This window comes from Eriocheir sinensis, chromosome 4 (genome assembly GCF_024679095.1).
Source record: "Eriocheir sinensis breed Jianghai 21 chromosome 4, ASM2467909v1, whole genome shotgun sequence".
Taxonomy (NCBI): Eukaryota; Metazoa; Arthropoda; class Malacostraca; order Decapoda; family Varunidae; genus Eriocheir; species Eriocheir sinensis.
In genome coordinates, this window is record NC_066512.1 from 25,038,014 (window position 1) to 25,048,268 (window position 10,255).

A 10,255-nucleotide genomic window follows, 5' to 3' on the forward strand; every position below is an offset into this window, starting at 1 on the left:
ATACCTGTTGTTGTTCCTTCAGTAATGTTCAAGTCACAGGTACAGAGGGCCTACAGGCACTCTCACTTTCTGTTGGCTTTATAATTATGCGGCTCTTACAGGAGTACGACAGGTATTTTTACAGGTATATATTCACCTGTGTATCGTGTGTTATTGTTGTTCCTTCAGTAGTGTTCACGTCACAGGTAGAGAACGCCTACAGATACTCTCACTTTCTGCTGGATTAACAATTATGTGCGTTTTACAAGAGTCCGACAGGTGTGTTTTGGTGAGTCTCTATTCACCTGTTTATGTCAAATTACCGTTGTTTCTTTAGCAGTGTTCACGTCGCAGGCACAGAACGCCAACAGGTACTCTCCCTTTCTGTTGACCTTGTAATTATACGCTTCTTACAGGAGTTCGACAGGTGTTTTTACAGGTATCTATTCACCTGTGTATGTTATCGTTGTTTCTTCCGTAGCGTTCACGTCACAGGTAGAGAAAGCCTGCAGGTACTTTCACTTTCTGTTGACCTTATAATTACACGCCTATTGCAGGAGTCTGACAGGTGTGTTTTGGTGGGTGGGTCTTTGTTCACCTGTGTATGTCATGTTATCAGTGTTCCTTCAGTAGAGTTCTCCTCACAAGTATAGCACATTAGGTCAACAAACTCTCAGGTAAACTCACTTTCTCTTGAGTTTATAATTACAGGAATCCGCCAGGTGATTTTGCAGGGATCTATTCACCTGTATATACCTGTCATTGTTAATTTAGAAGCGTTCACGTCACAGGTATACAGAACGCCAGGTTAACAAATTCAGGTAAACTCCCTTTCTCCCCGGTTTATAATTAAGCTCGACAGGTGTTTTTGCAGGTATCTCTTCACCTGTATGCAGTTAATTTACTAGCGTTCACGTCATAAGTACAGAACGCCAGGCCAACAAACTCCACACAGGTACAGACTCACTTTCTGCCGGGTTTACAGGTATGCGCACGGGATCAACAGGTGTGTGTATTTGTGGGCAGTCACCTGAGCAAACCTGTTGTTGTTGTTGCGGCGCTCACCTGGCAAAAATAGGAAGCGACAGGTCAGAAAGCGCTCACAGGTAACCAGCTAGTCTGCAACGTTTACCTGTCCGTCTTAACTTGCCAGGTGAGGTAGGTAACAGGTATCAAGGCACCTCTAGAATCGTATATTAAAGCACCTCTGTGATTTAAGTGATATTCTTTTTTATGGCCTTGTCTTTTAGTATCTTTTAAGGCACTATACACATCTTCAAGTTTGTTTGTTTGTTTGTTTGTTTGTTTGTTTTAGCGCCTCTGAATTGTCTTGTTGCTAAATTGGCATTCTCTTCATGGTTTCGTTTTTTTAGTGTCTTTATGGGCGTGATATGAAGGAGGAAAGGAAGGAAGGAAGGAATTAAGGAAAGAATGAAAGAAAGGAAGGAAGGAAGGAACCATAAATAAAGGAAGAAGAGAAAGAAGAAAGGAACCAAAGAAAGAATGAAAGAAAGGAAGGAAGGAACCAAGGAAGCAAGAAAAGAAAGGAAGAAAGAAAGAAAGAAAGAAAGGAACCAAGGAAAGAATGAAAAAAAGGAATAGCAAATGAGGGAAGGAAGGAAAGAAGGAAGGAATCAAAGAAAAAAAAAGGAACCAAGGAAAGAAAGAAAGGATAGAAGGAACCACAAATGAAGGAAACAATTAAAGGAAGGAAGGAATCAGAAAAAAAAGGAACCAAGGAAAGAAAGAAAGGAAGGAAGGAACCACAAATGAAGGAAAAAATGAAAGAAGGAAGGAACCAAAGGAAGGAAGAAAGGAACCAAGGAAAGAATGGAAGATAGAAAGGAAGGAAGGAGAAACAAATGATCAGGTACCCACGTGTAATGACCCAGCAACAGGTGTGTGTGTGTGTGTGTGTGTGTGTGTGTGTGTGTGTGTGTGTGTGTGTGTGTGTGTAGGCAATCAATTTCACATAAACAATCACAGGTATTTTCTCTTATAGTCTCTCATTACTCGCTCCTCCTCTTCTCACGTACATGTCACCTGGTATTATTAGGTGACGTGCAAATTGCCAGGTAGAGGCGGCAGCAACATGTGTTTTCGTACAGGTAGGCAAGAAGAATCATGCACAGGTATACAACTTTCACTTTCTTGTTACTTGGTTTCCCTTTTGCTTCACCCACGAATTGACAGGTAACGCGTGCAATCAATTGACGTCAGGTGTTTTGATCCAGGAAGTTCTTTAGTCAGTCACAGGTGCTTCTTGTGATAGATTCTGATTTCTCGGGTTCTCTTTTCCAAGTAGCACAAACCAAGCCACAGGTGGAATCAATAAGTGAAAGCAGTAACATATCAGGTGTTATCATCCAGGTAATTAATTAGAATCTATCACAGGTGCTTCTTTTGATTGATTCTGATTTCTCGTTTTTTTTTTTTCCAAGTAGCACAAACCAAGCCACAGGTGGAATCAATAAGTAAAAGCATTAATATATCAGATGTTATCATCCAGGTAGTTAATTAGAATCTATCACAGGTACTTCTTTTCATAGAGTCTCATTCCCTGGTTCTTCTTTTCACGTAGTACAATCCCCAACAGGTGCAATCAATAACACGCGCAGTCAGTGATACATCAGGTGTTTTCATCCAGGTAGTTAATTAGAATCTATCACAGGTGCTTCTTGTAATAGATTCTGGTTCATCGGTTCTCTTTTCCAAGTAGTACAAACCACAACGTCACAGGTGCAATTCGTAACAGGTGATGTTCAATAATATATCAGGTGTCTTCATCCAGGTAGTTAATTAGAATCTATCACAGGTATACTTCCTTTAACAGATTCTGATTCCTATGTTCTATTTTCCAATTAGCACAAACCCCAACGTTACAGATGCAATAAGAGATGTAGGTCAGTTAGTTTATCAAATGTTTGTACCAAGGTATTTAATTAGAATGTATTACAGGAACAGATCACGATTCCACAGTCCTCTTTTCAAGGTAGTTCAAATTACATCACAGGTGCAATCAGTAACAGGTGTAGGTCATTTCGTGTATCAGATGTGACCGCGATCCTACGACGCAAATACACGCCAGGTAGACTGCATACCGCAACATCACAAGTGCCATCAATAACAGGTGTAGGTCAGTCTGTATCAGATGTGACCGAGATGCTACGACACGAATACACGCCAGGTACAGTGCATACGATAAACTGACAGGTAAGCATAATTAGATTTTTCACCTGCGCTTTCTACGACTCGCAAAGGTGACCGTGCGTGTGTGACTGTTTTTCAGGTGTGACGACGAACTCTCACTCACCAGGTTGACGGTTAATTAGCATTTCCAGTTTCCACGTGTATGTATGCAGTTTGATTTTCCAGGTAATGTCAGTCGCAAGTTGATATGCAGAGGTGTAAGTGTGTGCGTGTGTGTGTGTGTGTGTGTGTGTGTGTGTGTGTGTGTGTGTGTGTGTGTGTGTGTCCATTAAATCCACATCACCAGGTACACAACGAACACTTTAATTAGGGTTTCCAGATAAGAACAAGCGCCAAAAATGTTCAGGTGAGGCATTTAAGTATGCGTGTATAGGTGAAGAGCGGAGGAGGCAGGTGTGAGGCTGTGATTCAGCACTTTAAAATTCCCACGTAATTGAACACACAAAATTTTTCCAGGTGAGACATTTCTAAAACTCGCCAACTCGTAAAACTGTGCCCGTCAACTCGTCAGGTGAGTGTGTGTGTGCCTTAATTAACTCAGGTGGGGAGGCAGGTGTGAGGCTGTGATTGAGCACTTTAAAATTCCCACGTAATTGCACACACAAACAAAAATTTCCAGGTGAGACATTTCTAAAAACCGCCAACTCGCAAAACTGAGTGTCCGTCAACTCGTCAGGTGAGTGTGTATGCCTTAATTAACTCCTCAGGTGGGCAGGCAGGTGTAGGCGGGATTGGGCACTTTAAAATTCCCACGTAATTGCGCACACACAAAATTTCCAGGTGAGATATTTCTAAAACTCGCAAACTCGCAAAAATGTGTGCCCGTCAACTCGGTAGGTGTGTGTGTATGCCTTAATTAACTCAGGTGGGCAGGCAGGTGTAGGCGTGATTGAGCACTTTAAAATTCCCACGTACACAAAATTTCCAGGTGAGATATTTCTAAAACTCGCCAACTCGCAAAAATGAGTGTCCGTCAACTCGGCAGGTGAGTGTGTGTGCCTTAATTAACTCAGGTGGGCAGGCAGATGTAGGCGTAATTGAGCACTTTAAAATTCCCACGTAATTGCACACACACAAAATTTCCAGGTGAGATATTTCCACAACTCGCCAACTCGCAAAACTGAATGTCCGTCAACTCGGCAGGTGAGTGTGTATGCCTCAATTAACCTCAGGTGGGCAGGCAGGTGTGTGGGAGGGCGTGTACACGTGTCTATAAGCTCGAGTCGGCGGCCCACCCATGCACCCGCCACCACCGCCAGGTCGAAATCAAATCTTGTTCACTATTTTTTCTTCTCTTTTTTTTTTCCCCCTTCACACACACGCGGGAACCTTTTCAACAACGGCCACGCTTTCCGACTGACAGGAGAAGAGGAGGAGGAGGAGGAGGAGGGGCGATGCGAGTGGGCAGGGAACAAGTAGGAAGAGAATAGATGGACAGTGTGTGTGTATGTGTGTGTGTGTGTGTGTCTGTGGGAATGGGAGGGAGAGGGAAGATGCACAATATGGGTGGAGGTAACGGAAGGGGTAGTTAGAAGGGCTGTGTGAATTGGCTAGCATGTGAGGGATAAGAAGGGAGGAAAGAGCAAAGGAGTGAGAATGCGTAAATGTGAAATAGGAATAAGAAGATAGTAGGCAGTGTTATATGAATTAGGGATACAGCAAGACGAGGGAGGAAAGTGTGAAAGCGAGTGTGTATGTGTGAAGAATATAGATAATTAGAAGAAGAGGTTAGGCTAAATGAGGCTTGTAAGATTAAATAAAGGAAGGAAGGAAGGAAGGAAGGGGGTGTGAGAGCTGAACGAAGGAGAGGAAAGAAGGAAAAAATAATGAAAGAATGAAAGGAAGGAAGGAAGGAAGGTTGTGTGAGAGCTGAACCAAGGAAAGGGAAGAAGGAAAAAATAGTGAAAGAATAAAAGGAAGAAAGGAAGGAAGAAACCAAGGAAAGAAAGAAGGAACCAAAGAGAGAATGAAAGAGAAGAGAGGAAGAAATGGATGAAGGAATGGAGGAGATAAGAAAGGAATAGAATAACACAAGAAACATAAATGAGAAAGGGAAGGAAGGAAGAATGAAGAAGAAAAAAACGAGTAAACAGGAAGAAAAGAGGAGATAAGGAAGGCGAGGATGGAAGAAACGAGAAAAAAGGAACACAAGAAGAAGAAGAAAACGAGGGAAGGAGGAGGACTGAAGCAAAATAAAGAGAGGGGGAGGGAAGGGAAGAAGAAAGGAAAGGAAGGAATAAACTGTGGTGGGGGGGAGTGAGGGCAAGGGAGAGGGAATGGGAGGAAGGGAGGAAGGAAGGGAGGAAGGGGTGAGGTAAGAGGTGGGTCTCCAATAGGTAAGCCACGTGAAGGGAGGACACGTGTTGCCTTACAGACGTGGCCACAGGAGGAGGAAGGGAGGAAGGGTTAAAGGGAGGGAATGAAGGAGGAAAGGAGGAAGGGTTAAAGGGAGGGAGTGAAGGAGGAAGGGAGGAAGGGTTAAAGGGAGGGAGTGAAGGAGGAAGGGAGGAAGGGTTAAAGGGAGGGAGTGAAGGAGGAAGGGAGGAAGGGTTAAAGGGAGGGAGTGAAGGAGGAGGGGTTGAAGGGAGAGAGCGGGGAGGAAAAGTTAATTCTACTGACGAAGGGACGAACGTTTAAGGGAGAATGAGCGTGTTCTCCCTGATACCTCTCATTATATGCAGGGAGATAAGAAGAGAGGGAGGGAGAGGGAGAGGAAGGGAGAGAGAGGAGATTGATGAGGGGGGAGAGGGAGAAGGGAGAGAGAGGGGGGAGAATGGGGGAGACAGATAAGGGAGAAAGAAAGGAAGGAAGGAAACGATTGAGGAATGAAATGAAGGAAGAAAGGAAGGAAGGAAGGATGAAAGAAGGGAAGGAAGGAACCAAGGAAAGAAAGGAAGGAAAGAATGAAGGAAAGAATGAAAGAAAGGAAATAGCCAAGGAAAGAATGAAAGAAAGAAAGAAACGAAGGAAGATGTGAAGGAAAAGATGAAAGGAAGGGCGAATGAAGGACAAGCAAAAAATAAGTAAAAAAGAAGAGATGAAATTGAAGAACGAGCAAGAAATAAAAGAAAAAGAAGAAAAAAAAGAGAGGGAGGGAGGAATGGAGGGAGGGAGGGAGGGTGAGCCCCCCCCAAAAAAGGAAAAAAAAAAAGCAAGCAAGAAAGTAAACAAACGAAGAAGCAAAGAAAGAGAAGGAAGGGAGAATCAACAAAAAGGGAACTGAAGAAGGAGGAGGGAAGAAGAAGGAAGAGGAAGAAAAAGAGGGGAAAAGGACAGAAAGGGAGGGAAGGAGGAATGAAAAGAAGGGGAAGCAGAAAGGGAAATAAAACAAAGAGAAAAGAATAAAGGAGAATGATGGAAGAAGAAAATGGGGAAGGAAGGAAAGGTAGAAGGAAAGAAGAACAGAAAGGGAAATAAAACAGAAAGAAAAGAAAAAAGGAGAATGATGGAAGATGAAAATGGGGAAGGAAGGAAAGGTAGAAGGAATGGAGGAGAGGAAGAAACAAAGGGAAAAGAGAAGAAAACAGGAAGGAGAAGGAAAGAAGAAAGGGAGTAGAGGAGTAATAAAGAAAATAAACAAACAGGGAAAACAGGAGAGAGATAAAGGAGGGAGAGAAGAAGGGAGGAAATAAAAGAAAGAATATGAGGGAAGGAGGGAGGAGGAATGAAAAAAAATAGAAGGAAAGAAAAGGAGAGAGAAGAAGGGAAGAAATAAAAGAATAGAAGGGGGAACACAAGAAGGATGAGAAGAAAATTAGGGAAGGAAGAATGAAAAAAATAGAGAGGGAGAGGGAGAAGAGAAAAAGAGGGAGAGAAGAAGGGAGGAAATAAAAGAAAAAAAGGAACAGAAGAAGAACGAGAAGATAATTAAGGAGGAGGAGAAGCGAATGAAATAAACAGGGAGAGAGGATTGGAGAGGTGAGAAGGGGGGAGAGGAAGGGAAAGAGGAGGGGGGGGGAGAGAGCAGGGGGAGGAGGGGTGATGAAGAAAAGGAATGGAAATAAGGGAGAGGAGGTAGGAGGGGAGAGAGGAGGGTAGAGGAGGGAGAGAGGGAGAGGAGGAAGACTTAACCACAACGCAAAAAGAAGGCGAAAAAGAAAAAAACAACTCAACCTGCAATTCATTAACCAAACTCCCCCCCTCACCCCAACTCCCTCACCCCACCCCCCCAACCAAGGCCAGAGTATAAATAAATAAAAACGAAGCAAAAGACAAAGAAACAACCCCAACCTACCCTAACCTACCCTTACCTAACATAACATAACATAGCCGAATCACAACCTAACCTAACATAACATAGCCGAATCACAATCTAACCTAGCCTAACATAACATAACATAACATAACCGAATCACAACCTAACCTAACCTAACCACAACCTAACCTAACCTAACCCAACCCAACCTAACCCTAACCTAACCCTAACCTAACCTAACCTAACCTAACCTTAACCTAACCTAATCTAACCTAACCCTAATCACAACCTAACCTAACCTAACCTAACCTGACCTAACCTAGCCTAACCCTAACCTAACCTAACCACAACCTAACCTAACTTAACCTAACCACAACCTAACCTCACCTCACCCATCTCTCTCCTTGTTCTTTTTCCCTCCTTTTCTTCCTCCTCTTCTTTCTTCCCTCCTCCTCCTTTTTCATTCCCCCCCTTTTTTTTGCTTCTCCCTTCCTTCTCCTTTACTCCTTCGTTTGTTTATTTACTTTTGTGCTTGCTTTCTTCTCTTCTTTTTTTTGTTTGACTTGCCCTCCTCCCTCCCTCCCTCCCTCTCACATCTTTTTTTCCTTTATTTTTTGCTCGTTCTTCAATTTCATCTTTCATTTTTCCCATTCCTTCTCTTCCTTTACTCCTTCGTTTGTTTACTTTCTTGTTTGCATTTTTTCTTTTCCTTTTTTTATTTTGACTCGCCTCCTCCCTCCCTCCCTTCCTCCCTCTCATCTTTTTTTCTCTTATATCTTGCTCCTTCTTCAATTTCATCTCTCATTTTCCCTACCCCATTCCACAACCTCCTCCTCCTCCCCTTCTTCTCCACAACCCATTCCCTCAATCCCCATTCCACCTCCTTCCTATACCACCTTCTTCTTCCACCCTCCTCCATCTCGCCATCACATCCTCATAAGAAAGAAAACAATAGGAGGTCAATAGAGTTCATCATAGTACTTCACCTTATGACCCCAAAATCTGTTCCACTCATCACTGCCTCACTTCCCCTCACAATCTATCAATCTATCTATCCATCTATCGTAGTGGCACTCACCTCATGAAAGCCTAATCTGTTCTCCTTCATTTCACCTCATAATCTATCTATCTATCTATCTATCTATCGTATTGGCACTCACCTTATGACCACCTAACAACCAGTTCCCTCATCCCTCCCTCACATCCCCTTACGATCTATCTACCTATCTATCTGTCTATCGTATTGGCACTGACCTCATGACCACCTAGCCTGGCCTTCTCTTCCCTTTTCCTCCTTTCCCCTTCACTCCCACTACAGAACCCCCTCATAATGCATCACTAACTCATCCCTCCTTCAAGTATCCTCATAATCTAACCCATTCTTAAGGTACGGTAATAGAACGTACTGACACGAACCTTATGACCTCTACACCTGTTCTACTCCTCCATCCCTTCCTCCCACTACAGAATCCCCTCATAATGCATCTCAAACTCATCCCTCCTTCTATTATCCTCACAATCTAACCCATCCTTAAGGTAATCGAGCGTACTGAGACTTACCTAATGACCTCTTCACCTGTTCCACTCCTCCCACCCTTCCTCCCACGACACAACCACCTCGATATGCATGCAAGATCAAGTGGGAGATAAAGGACAGTCACCACCACTATCACTATCACCAATATTATCACCACCACTGTCACGACGCCCACTATCTGTACCACTATCACCACCACGGGACATTTTTAAAGATCCACGTGTCTTGCGTCAGGGTCTCACTTATCACCCGACGAAACCCCTTCAGAAGAGGAAGAAGCGTTACATCATTAGGGGCAAAGGTTACCTGCGGGGCACCTGGGCAAGAGAGATAGTATGGTACACGTTTTGATCACGTGGAAAGGAATATGTGTGAAGGTAGAGAGAGATAAGAAAGGAAGGAAGGAGGGAAGGAAGGAATATGAAGTTAGACAGATAAGGAAAGAAGGAAGGAAGGAAGGAAAATGAAGTTAGACAGATAAGGAAAGAAAGGAAGGAAGAATGGAAAGAAGAAATGCAAAGTTAAACAGATAAGGAAAGGAAGAAAGGAAGGAAGGAATATGAAGTTAGACAAAAAGGGAAGGAAGGAAGAAAGGAAGCGAGTGGCGAGTGAAATGAAGGAGAAGGAAAGAAAGGAAGAAGATGTAAATGAAAAGATGAAAGGAAGGGCGAACCAAGAATAGGCAAAAAGTAGAAATGAAGAATGAAACTGAAGAATGAGAAAGAGGAATATAAAGATGAAAGAAACGAAGGTAGGGATGGGTAGGGATGTGAGTTAAGTATTAAGGAAGGCAAGGAAGAAAGGAAGGAAGATGAAACGAAGGGCGAACTGAAGGACAAGCAGAAAGGAAATAGAAAGGAATGATAAGATTAAAGAGTGAAGGAAGGAAACGAGTGAGGAGTGAAGTGAAGGAAAGAAGGAAGGAAAAGAATGGAGGAAAGAAGATGCAAAGGAAAAGAGATGAGAAGAAGGACGAGGGAAGGACAAACAGGAAAATAAGTAGAAATGAGGAATGAAACTGAAGAATGAGGAGGAGGAAGATAAAGAGAAAGAGAGAAGGAAGGAAGGAAAAGAAGGGAGGAAAGGAGACGCAAAGGAAAAGATGAAAGGTGGGGCAAACTAAAGACAAGCAGAAAGCAAATAGAAATGAAGGATGAAACTGAAGAATGAGGAAGAGGAAGATAAAGAGTAAGAGAGAAGGAAGGAAGGAAATTAATGAGGAGTGAAGGAAAGTTAAGAAAAAAAATAAAGGAAGGGCAAACTAAAGACAAGCAGAAAGGAAGAAGAAATGAGGGATGGAAAGTCAAGAATGAGAAGGAAAAAAAAATATTATC

The 10,255-nt window shown here is 42.9% G+C and overlaps 1 long non-coding RNA gene across 1 annotated transcript; it reads left to right on the top strand.

Moving 5' to 3' along the window:
• The first annotated feature begins 1,693 nt into the window (after positions 1-1,693).
• On the top strand, positions 1,694-6,315 carry LOC126981010 (uncharacterized). The gene is made up of 2 exons (XR_007733705.1): positions 1,694-5,046; positions 5,122-6,315. It is a non-coding gene; the product is annotated as an uncharacterized LOC126981010 (long non-coding RNA).
• Positions 6,316-10,255: the final 3,940 nt, after the last annotated feature.